We start from the raw sequence: 11,148 nt of genomic DNA on the forward strand, positions 1-11,148 counted from the left end.
TCTTTTCACACGATTTTAATTCTGACTGTCTTAAAGCAATCTTAGAACAAACTTTGCCGCAGATCTTCTTATATCAGTTCTTCTGGCAAGATACGGATTTACATCAACAATTTGTGGTAAGTGACGAATGCCGTGTCGGCAGTCGAACCTGTATTTTCCGCTTATCTCTAATGGTCACCTTAATCACTTGGGCTATAAAAGCATGCTTCCAGCACAGATCCAAACCTCCATATATCACGGGGTTTACAATCCGTATGGTCGTACGTTTCTTGATGTCCGCACAGGGAGAAACAAATATAGGTGTATCAAAAAGAATCATCCGAATTTTAAAAAATCGTGACTACGAGGGTTGCTCAGAAAGTAATGCACCGCATTTTTTTTTCTTCAACAATTCTTTATTGAACATAATGAGAATTACACACACGAAAGAATGGTGTTTTATCTAAACATCGTATTTTTCCACGTAATCTCCAACCCGTTCTAAGGCTTTCCTCTAGCGCGAATCCTTTTATGCCCTTTTGGTACAATTCCTTGTCCTGGTGCCGGAGCCAGTCCTTCACGGTATGAATCACATCCTCATCGTCCTGAAAGTGTCCTCCACGAATGACGTCCTTTAATGACCCAAACAACTGGAAGTGCGAGGGAGCTAGGTCAGGTGTGTCAAGATGTGACAGCCGTGCATGGTCTCCCCGACCGCTGCAAATCGTGGAGCTCCGCCGAACCGCCTTCTGATGACCTCACCCTTCGTGCCCAGCGACTAACTGTGCTTCTGTCGACAGCAGATGCTCCATAGATTTCGCACAAGCGTTTGTGAATATTCCCCACAGTTTCTTTCTCTGCAGTGAGATATTCAATGACGGCACGTCGCTTGTAACGTACATCACCTATAGATGCCACTTTGAAACTGTCCTGCAGATACTTTACCTGTCGGAAATGACGGAAATTTGGCGCGCCCACGCAGAGGACTTCAAATAATACATACGTAATGTTTTTCATTCGTAGCATTTTTTTCAGCTACCAGTTTATTGTTTTACAAGCACCGAGATCGCTCCCACATGAGCACAATATGCTCCCTACTAAATATTATTGGCAGTTAAGTGAAAAAGATGATTTTTCGAGAGAATTGTTGCACTATACGTAAGCTAAAGACGCCAAAATCGAGCCATCGATTTAGCTGGAGACTGTGAATATGCATCCATTCAGACGGATAGGTATTGCGTTCTGCATTTGTAATCTATACATGGATTCTCTTTTAAATGCTGTCACTCTTTTCACTTTTGTCTTATTCGAATGTGATTCACTGAGTAACGTTGTGGTTTGAAAAGACAGGAAGCGAGAGAGGGGGTGGGGGTGGGGGAGGAATGTCGTGTTCTCGCATCCTCGCTGTATACACTACTGGCGATTAAAAATGCTACACCAAGAAGAAATGCAGATGATAAACGGGTATTCATTGGACAAATATATTATACTAGAACTGATTTGTGATTACATTTTCACGCAATTTGGGTGTATAGATCCTGAGAAATCAGTACCCAGGACAACCACCTCTGGCCGCAATAACGGCCTTGATACCCCTGGACATTGAGTCAAACAGAGCTTGGATGGCGTGTAAAGGTACAGCTGCCCATCCAGCTTCAACACGATACCACAGTTCATCAAGAGTAGTGACTGGCGTATTGTAACGATTCAGTTGCTCGGCCATCATTGACCAGATGTTTTCAATTGGTGAGAGATCTGGAGAATATGCTGGCCAGGGCAGCAGTCGAAGATTTTCTGTATCCAGAAAGGCCCGTACAAGACCTGCAACATGCCGTCGTGCGTTATCCTGCTGAAATATAGGGTTTCGCAGGGATCGAAGGGAGGGTTGGGCAACGGGTCGTAACACATCTGAAATGTAACGTCCACTGTTCAAAGTGCCGTCAATGTGAACAAAAGGTGACCAAGACGTGAAACCAATGGCACCCCATACCATCACGCCAGGTGATACGCTAATATGGAGATGACGAATTCACGCTTCCAATGTGGGTTCACCGCGATGCCGCCAAACACGGATGCGACCATCATGATGCTGCAAACAGAACTTGGATTCATGACGTTTTGCCATTCGTGCACCCTGGTTCGTCGTTGAGTACACCGTCGCAGGCGCTCCTGTCTGTGATGCAGCGTCAAGGATAATCGCAGCTGTGCTCTCCGAGCTGATAGTCCATGCTGCTGCAGACGTCGTCGAACTGTTCGTGGAGATGGTTGTTGTATTGCAAACGTCTCCATCTTTTGACTCAGGGTCGAGACGTGGCTGCACGATCCGTTACAGCCATGCGGATAAGATGCCTGTGATCTCGACTGGTAGTGATACGAGGCCGTTGGGATCCAGCATGGCGTTCCATATTACCCTCCTGAACTCACCGATTCCATATTCTGCTAACAGTCATTGGATCTCGACCAACGCGAGCAGCAATGCCGCTATACGATAAACCGCGATCGCGATAGGCTACAATCCGAACATTATCAAAGTCGGAAACGTGATGGTACGCATTTCTCCTCCTTACACGAGGCATCACAACAACGTTTCACCAGGCAACGCCGGTCAACTGCTATTTGTGTATGAGAAATCAGCTGGAAACTTTCCTCATGTCAGCACGTTAAAGGTGTCGCCACAGGTGCCAGCCTTGTGTGAATGCTCTGAAAAGCTAATCATTTGCATATTACAGCACCTTCTTCCTGTCGATTAAATTTCGCGGCTGTAGCACGTCATCTTCGTGTTGTAGTTCGCCTGCAGTATACACTTGTTCCCACGGCCACTTGTGAGTGAAACACGAAGATGCCCTTTAACACCGGCACGAAGACGCTCGTGTCACGTGCTTAACAATGCCTGGCAGCTCGGTGGTCAGCCCCCGCCCCCGGCCTGCACGCAGCCGGCTGCCCCCTGCGCACCGGCCGGCAGTAGCGGCGCAGTCGTTGCCACCGCACCGCAACTCCCCTGGCCGGCGTCGTAAAGGGGCGGCTTTACAGCGCTCGCTTTACGAGCCGCCGCCAACGCCGCTGCTGAAATGTTAATACCTGCGTTATAACTTCATAGCGACTTTTATTTGCGCCAAGCTTTCCCGCGCCGCAGTTGAGAGGGCGCCGAGTGTCGTCGCGCCGACGTATCGCCGGGGAGCCCCCGAGGAGGCACTTTATAACGCGGCGGGCGGCTCGCAGCTGGTCAGGGCCGCTACTATTCTGCTCTCGTACGGCGAGGACAGAAACATGTGTCTCTGCCGTTAAAGTGTCCGTGGGAGGGGGAGAGGGGGAATGGGGAGGGGGTTTCGCTGTCCATCACTTCCGGGTAATGAAACTGTGGTTGGAAATGCGACATCTCTGATATCAGAGAAACGTGCTGACCAGGCACTTCTTCCACCACGGCTTCCCACTGGCCCAACGTTTTTACTACCGCCATATCAGTAACATCGTGTCGTGCACATCTCCCCGAACACATTCGATGCCCTTAGCGCCTTCAAGATTCAGGCTGGTACTTCCGTCAGTGACTGTATCACTTTAAAGCACCTAGAGTGTCAACTATTTCTTAATTAGACTGCCTCGGGCATGGATGTGTGTGATGTCATTATGTTAGTTAGGTTTAAGTAGTTGTAAGTCTAGGGGACTGATGACCTCTGATGTTAAGTCCCATAGTGCTTAGAGCCATTTGAACCATTTCTTAGCCGGCCGGTATGGCCGAGCGGTTCTAGGCGCTTCAGTCTGGCAGAACCACGCGACCGCTACGGTCGCAGGTTCGAATCCTGCCTCGGGCATGGATGTTTGTGATGTCCTTGGGTTAGTTAGGTTTAAGTAGTTCTAAGTTCTAGGGGACTGATGACCTCAGAAGTTAAGTCCCATAGTGCTCAGAGCCATTTGAACCATTTTGAACCCTTTCTTAATTAGATGCGGGCCACTAGTGATCTTGGCGATCAAGCCTTGTGGATAAGTAGGGACTCCAGGAAAGATCTGACAGTCACTGTCTCCTTCTGCTGGTATGCAAGCGACAGCATACGTACCTAATACGATCCAAAACACCGCACATAAAAACGGTATTTTCCAGTAGTCATACCTCGGGTTCTATAGGTGATAGAAACGTAGTGTCAAGTGTTTCCGATGCCCATTGGGCTAGGGACCATTTATTTACTGAACAGACAAATCGTTTTGGTATCAGTGTCCTACAGTATAGGGTCAAAGCATAAATATTACACACTTCCTCCTGGTTAGGCTAATGAAACAGAATTTTTGAATTTGATATGATCTATGGTGGGCTGCATGGGAATTATGGAGGCACCATTATATCATAGTCAGTTCCTCGGAAAACCACCAATAAAGGACTTTTTTAATATGTTTTTTCCGTCACCGGCGGAACAAAACCCAGCCGAGGATTCAAAGACGCTGGCGCAACAAATGGCTGAAATTTTCACGATGTATTCCTAAGACCCCGATATCGAACAACCTTGAAAATTTTCTTCGTAACTTTATCCATTTCCGAGACGCAGAGATTCAAAGTTAGCCTACTTGTACACTTTAAGTACGGTGTGAGATAAGAATGTAGTTGATAAAGTGATGAAGCCCTGAGAAATGTGCTGTAAAGTGTCTCAGTTACTATCTGGGAACTCTCATGTTGTAGTACTGAAGCACATGCATAGCTCTCAGAAAACTATCCACAAATGGCTCTGAGCACTACGGGACTTAACTGCTGTGGTCATCAGTCCCCTAGAACTTAGAACCACTTAAACCTAACTAACCTAATGACATCACACACATCCATGCCCGAGGCAGGATTCGAACCTGCAACCGTAGCGGTCACGCGGCTCCAGACTGTATCGCCTAGAACCGCACGGCCACTCCGGCCGGCTAAAACTATCCACATTTTACTTACCAATACATTTGTTTTCATATGATTCACATGCCCTGCTGCAGCAGGGAAAAAGAAGGCAACCAGAGGAAAAAAGTTCCTATCCAAGCGCAAAAAATACAAATATATTCCTGTTTATTTAAACTACTGAGTGAAAAGTGGGGTCCAGCTGCCTCATTCTGCCTTCCTCAGCAGCCGGTTCGAGTCGCCGAGCGCTTCTGGGCGCTACAGTCTGGAACCGCGCGACCGTTACGGTCGCAGGTTCGAATCCTGCCTCGCGCATGGATATGTGTGATGTCCTTAGGTTAGTTAGGTTTAAGTAGTTCTAAGTTCTAGGGGACTGATGACCTCAGAAGTTAAGTCCCATAGAGCTCAGAGCCATTTGCACCTTCCTCAGCACCTTTAAAAGTTTTGCCACAAATTTTAGCACGCGAACATACTTGCGATTTCTCATGATGAGAGAGAAGAAGAGAATGGCAGTGGTAAGGAGACGAAAAAGTAATAAATACTGGACGATAGTAGACAGTGGTTGTGATATAGAAACACCGAAGGATACAGTGACAGTGTGAGAGAACGAGAGGGACACAGTGGCAGTGGAATATAGTTGACAGTGACGGTACAGTACTAGGAAAAGAGGTGAAAGAGACACTGTCATTGAGGAGGAATAAAGATAGAGAGGAAGTGGAAGTGGATGATAGTGAGAGGCAAAGTACATGACAATGACAACGAAAAAGAGAGAGATGGTAACACTGAGAAGAGACAGAAGAAGTGGGAAGGAGTGAACGAGATAGTAGCAGAACGAGAGAGCAAAGGGGAGAGAGTGACAATGAGAGGAGACAGTACTACGAGGACATAAGGAATGGCACTGTGGCAGTGACAGTGGAGACAGTGCACCGGGACAGAAAGAGATAATGATAGTGAGTTGGGCTGAATGAGTGTGTGAGAATCGGCAAGTGGGAGTGGATGGGCATGAACGACTTACAGCGATGGACTAGTGGGTGTGAGTGAGTTTCACTTCGGGGAGCGTGTGGCAGTGAGACGTGCGTTGTATGTTAAAAAGAACGCGAATACATTCGTGAGATGTATTTTGGTGAAAGTCGGATCGCGCTGCCGTCTGTAGCCAGTGTTGCTTCTCTAAACTTTCTCAATAGTGTTCCGTGAAAACAAAGTCTTCTTCCCTCCAGAAATTCCCTTTTGAGTTAATGTAGCACTTCCGTAATACTAGCGTGCTGAACGAACCTACCGGTAACAGAAGCTAGCAGCACACTTCGGAATTGCTTCCACGTCTTTCTTTCACTCTATCTGGTAGCGATTCCAATGACTGGAGCAGTAATTAAGAATGGGTCGCAAAAGTTTACTGTATACAGTCTCCCTTATGGATGGGCTACACTTTCCTAGAATTCTCCCGATAAACCGAAATCGACCACTCATCTTCCCTGCAATCGCCCTTACGTGCTAATTCCATTTCATAACGCTTTGCAACGATCTAACGACGTGACTTTAACAAGCAGAACATCACTAATTCAGTGTTTGAACACTAAAAGGTTATTTTTTCAATTCATCTTCGTTAATTTACACTTTCGCCACATTTAGAGCAAGCTGACAGTCATCGCGTCAAATAAAACTATGTCAAAGTCATCCAGTATCCTCCTGCATATACTGCTGCTTAACCTCGTCTATGAACAGTCGCTGTCCAGGATAACATACTGGTTTGCATTACTTAGAACGTCTTCAGTTCACTCACATATCTGAAAACCTATTCTGTATGCTCGCACCTTAGTTAACAACGTGCGACGGGCACCGGGTCAAACTCTTTCCGGAAATCTAAGAATATGGTAATGCCCTTTATTCATGATTCGCAAGACATCTTACGAGAAAAGTGAACTCTTAGTTTCGCACGAGAGATGTTTTCTAAGTCCGTGCTTATTTGGGAACAGAATCTTTTCTTCCTCAAGGAAATGTATTATATTCAAACTCAGAATATGTTCGAGAACTGTGCACCAAAGTGGTGTTAAGGGTGGTGGTCTTTAATTTTATGAATTAGTTCTTTATCGTTCGTATATACTAGAGTCACCTTAGAGGTGGATTTGGAAAGAAGCTCGAGGAAATCATTGACCCATTTAACCCCACTGGCAGGCACGTCCAGAGGAACTAATCTCATAGCCATCCACCGCTAAACCTGAAGCCTTACTAACTCATGGTGGTGCGTTGTATGGTAGAGATGACGATTAATGCTGAAACAACCGGTTTTAGGTTATATCGAGTTTTCCAACGTCACTTCCACCCGACTGCTAAAATGGCCCATAATAACTAGTTTCTGAAATAACCGATTTTCGTTCTTTTATTTATTTATTTATTTTTAATTCCTCTTATTACCGAGGGAGGTGGTGCAGTGGTTAGCACACTGGATTCGAATTCGTGAGGACGACGGTCAAACCTGCGTCCAGCCACCCAGATTTAGGCCTTCCGTGATTTCCCTAAAATTGCTCCAGCCAAATACCGGGACGGTTTCTTTGAAAGGGGACGGCCCATTTCCTTCCCCACACTCGACACAATTCGAGCCTGGTCTCCGTCTATAATGACCTCGATGTCGACGGGACATTAAACCCTATCTTCCTCCCTTTATTCCCCTGTAGTAAATGTAGAAATCGAAAAAGGTTGAAAAATTTTGACTTCCTCGGTTTCAAGATACATAGGATCAAAATATTAAATTAAATACGCAAATAAAAGAGAAAGATAGTCCGTCCGTGGTTCTTCTCTTCTTCTAAAAGTGGTAAAAGGCGATATACTACAAAAAGTTACCAGTATTCTCCTGCTTATTCAAATTTTTTGAAACTCCGCTCAAGAATCACGTTGTAATTGAGGATCGTAACACTATTTTGGCATTAGCAATAGTCAGCGCTAAAGGGTGAAAACTGTGGTTCAAGAACTACTTTCTTCGTTTTAATTTGTCCGTTTTCACGGATTACAAGCACAGAAAGGTATACTATGTAGACACAGGCAGCAGACTAGCTACTTCCTACTTTTATTTTAAACTATGAATAGTTATTTTTTTTAATTTTCTCTTCATCTGATCTCGGCAGTCTGTTGTGCATCCGCCCGTTTTTAATCTTTTAAAGTAAATGGAGCATTGTACCTCACTGATACTGAACTTCGCAAAACACTTTCAGTATAGGAATGGTGCCACTCTTTAATCAGACTATGACCGGCGACATCGAGAAACTACTGTACAGACCACTAAGAGGAAAATAGAATCAGTACCTTCACTGATAACAACGGTGAAATCGCTGATGACAGTGCCACTAAAGCAGAGCTACTAAAAACACGGTTTCCCGAAACTCCTTCACTAAAGAAGACGAAGTAAATATTCCTGATTCCAATCAAGAACAACTGCCAAGATGAGAAACATAGAAGCTGATATCCTCGATGTAGCAAAGCAGCCTAAATCACTTAATAAAGGCAAGGCCTCCGGTTCAGACTGTATACCGGTCAGGTTCCTTTCAGAGTATGCTGATACAATAGCTCCATGTTTAGCAATTATATACAACCGCTCGCTCACAGGAAGTTCCGTACCTACAGACTGGAAAATTGCTTAAATCACACCAATACACAAAAAGGGAAGTAGGAGTACTCCGCTGAATTACAGGCCCATATCACTAACGTCGATTCGCAATAAGGTTTTGGAACATTACTGTGTTCGAACGTTATGAAGTACCTCGAAGAAAAGAATTTGTTGACACATAGCCACCACGGATTTAGAAAATATCGTTCTTGTGAAACACAACTAGCTCCTTATACTCGTGAAGTAATGAGTGCTATCGACAGGGGATGTCAAATTGCTATTTTTAGATTCCAGAAGGCTTTCGACACCGTTCCTCACAAGCGTCTTCGAACCAAACTGCATGCCTATGGAATATCGCCTCAGCTGTGCGACTGGATTTGTGATTTCCTGTCAGAAAGGTCACAGTTCGTAGTAATAGACGGAAAGTCATCGAGTAAAACAGAAGTAATATCCGGTGTTCCCCAAGGAAGTGTTACAGGCTCTCTACTGTTCCTGATCTATATTAACGACAAAGTAGACAATCTGAGGAACCCTATTAGATTGTTTGGAGATGATGGTGTCATTTACTGCCTTGTAAAGTCATCAGATGACCAAAACTAATTTCAAAATGATTTAGATACATCTGTATGGTGTGAAAAGCGCCAATTGACCATGAATATACCGAACGAGGTGGTGCAGTGGATAGCACACTGGACTCGCATTCGAGAGGACGACAGTTCAATCCCGCGTCCTGATATAGGTTTTCCCTGATCTCCCTAAATCGCTCCTGGCAAATGCCGGGATGGTTGCTTTGAAAGGGTACGGCCGACTTCCTTCCCCATCCCTCCCTAATCCAATGAGACCGATAACATTGTAGTTTGGCCTCTTCCCCCAAACAACAGATCACAACTGACCCTGAATATACTAAAGTGTGAAGTTATTCACATGCGTACTAAAAGAAATCCACTAAATTTCGTTTACGAGATAAGTCACACAAATCTGAAGGCTGTAAATTCAACTAAAAACAAAGGGATTACAAATACAAATAATCTAAATTGGAACGTTCACATAGACAATGTAGTGGGTAGAGCAAACCAAAGACTGCGATGCTGCGATGCATTGGCAGAACACTTAGAAGGTGCAACAGGTTTACTAAAGAGACTTCTTACACCACGCTTGTCCGCCCTATTCTGGAGTATTGCTGTGCGGTGTGGAATACGCATCAGGTGAGGCTGACGGATGACATCGAAAATGTTCAAAGAAGGACAGCACGTTTTGAACCATCGCGAAATAGAGGAGATAGTGCTACAGACATGATACGTGAATTGGAGTGGCAATCATTAAAACAAATGCGTTTTTCGTTGCTGCGGGATCTTCTAATGAAATTTCAATCACCATTTTTGACCTCGGATTGCGAAAACATTCTGTTGTTTCCCACCTACGTAGAGAGAAATGATCATCACTATAAAATAAGAGAAATTAGGACTCGCAGAGCAAAAATTTAAGTGCTCGTTTTTCCCGCGCGCTTTTCGAGAGTGGAATAGAGACACAGCTTGAAGGTGGTTCATTGAACCCCCTGCCAGGCAATTTATTGTGAATAGCAGAGTAATCGCGTAGATGTAGATGAATTGGCGGACGGACTTGGATGAGAGAGTGGTAGTGCTTGTACCCCGCGATGACCAGGCTGCTGGTGGTGAAACTGTAGACGCACTGGAATTGCTTAGCTTCAAACTGTAGCGGTGTGACCTGTAAAGGCAGCGGGCACGTGTGCTAGGGTTGGCGAGGTCTCAGCGGGGCGGTGCGTGCGTCTCTGTCAGTCGCCTGCGCTGGATGTCTGACGCCGCACAGCCAGCTGCCGTTCACACGCTAAACACAAACTGTTTCCTTTGTCTGCTCCACGACAAGTGTCTTCGAGGACGTTCTCTTTCCTTTCCCCAGAGCTATATCCTTGGGCGTGACCAATGCCTTCTCAGCACGATAGCAATGGAGATACTATCGAAGGCAGTGCTGCCAAAGCAGAGCTACTAAACACAGCCTTCCAAAATGCCTTCACAAAAGAAGACAAAATAAATATTCCAGAATTCGTATCGAGAACAGCTACCAACACCAACATGAGTAACGTAGAAGTAAATATCCTCGGAGTAGTGAAGCAACTTAAATCACTTAATAAAAGCAAGTCTTCTGGTCCAGACTGTATACCAATTAGGTTCTTTTCGGAGTATACTGATGCATTAGGTCCATGCTTAACAATCATATACAACCGTTCTCTCGACGAAAGATCCGTTACCCAAAGACTGGAAAGTTGCACAGATCACACCAATGTTCAAGATAGGTAGTAGGAGTAATTCACTAAATTACAGGCCCATATCGTTAACGTCGATATGCCGTAGGGTTTTTGAACATATACTGCGCTCAAACATTATGAATTTCCTCGAAAGAAACGGTCTATTGACACACAGGCAACATGGGTTTAGAAAACATCGTTCCTGTGAAACACAACTAGCTCTTTATTCACATGAAGTGGTGAGTGATATTGACAAGGGATTACAGATCGATTCCGTATTCCTGAATTTACGGAAGGCTTTTGACACTGTACCACTGTTCGTAGTAAAATTGCGTGCTTATGGAATATCGTCTCAGTTATGTGACTGGATTTATGATTTCCTGTCAGAGAGGTCACAGTTCGTAGTAATTGACGGAAAGTCATCGAGTAAAGCAGAAGTGATTTCTGGCG

This window comes from Schistocerca piceifrons, chromosome 4 (assembly GCF_021461385.2).
Source record: "Schistocerca piceifrons isolate TAMUIC-IGC-003096 chromosome 4, iqSchPice1.1, whole genome shotgun sequence".
NCBI lineage: Eukaryota > Metazoa > Arthropoda > Insecta > Orthoptera > Acrididae > Schistocerca > Schistocerca piceifrons.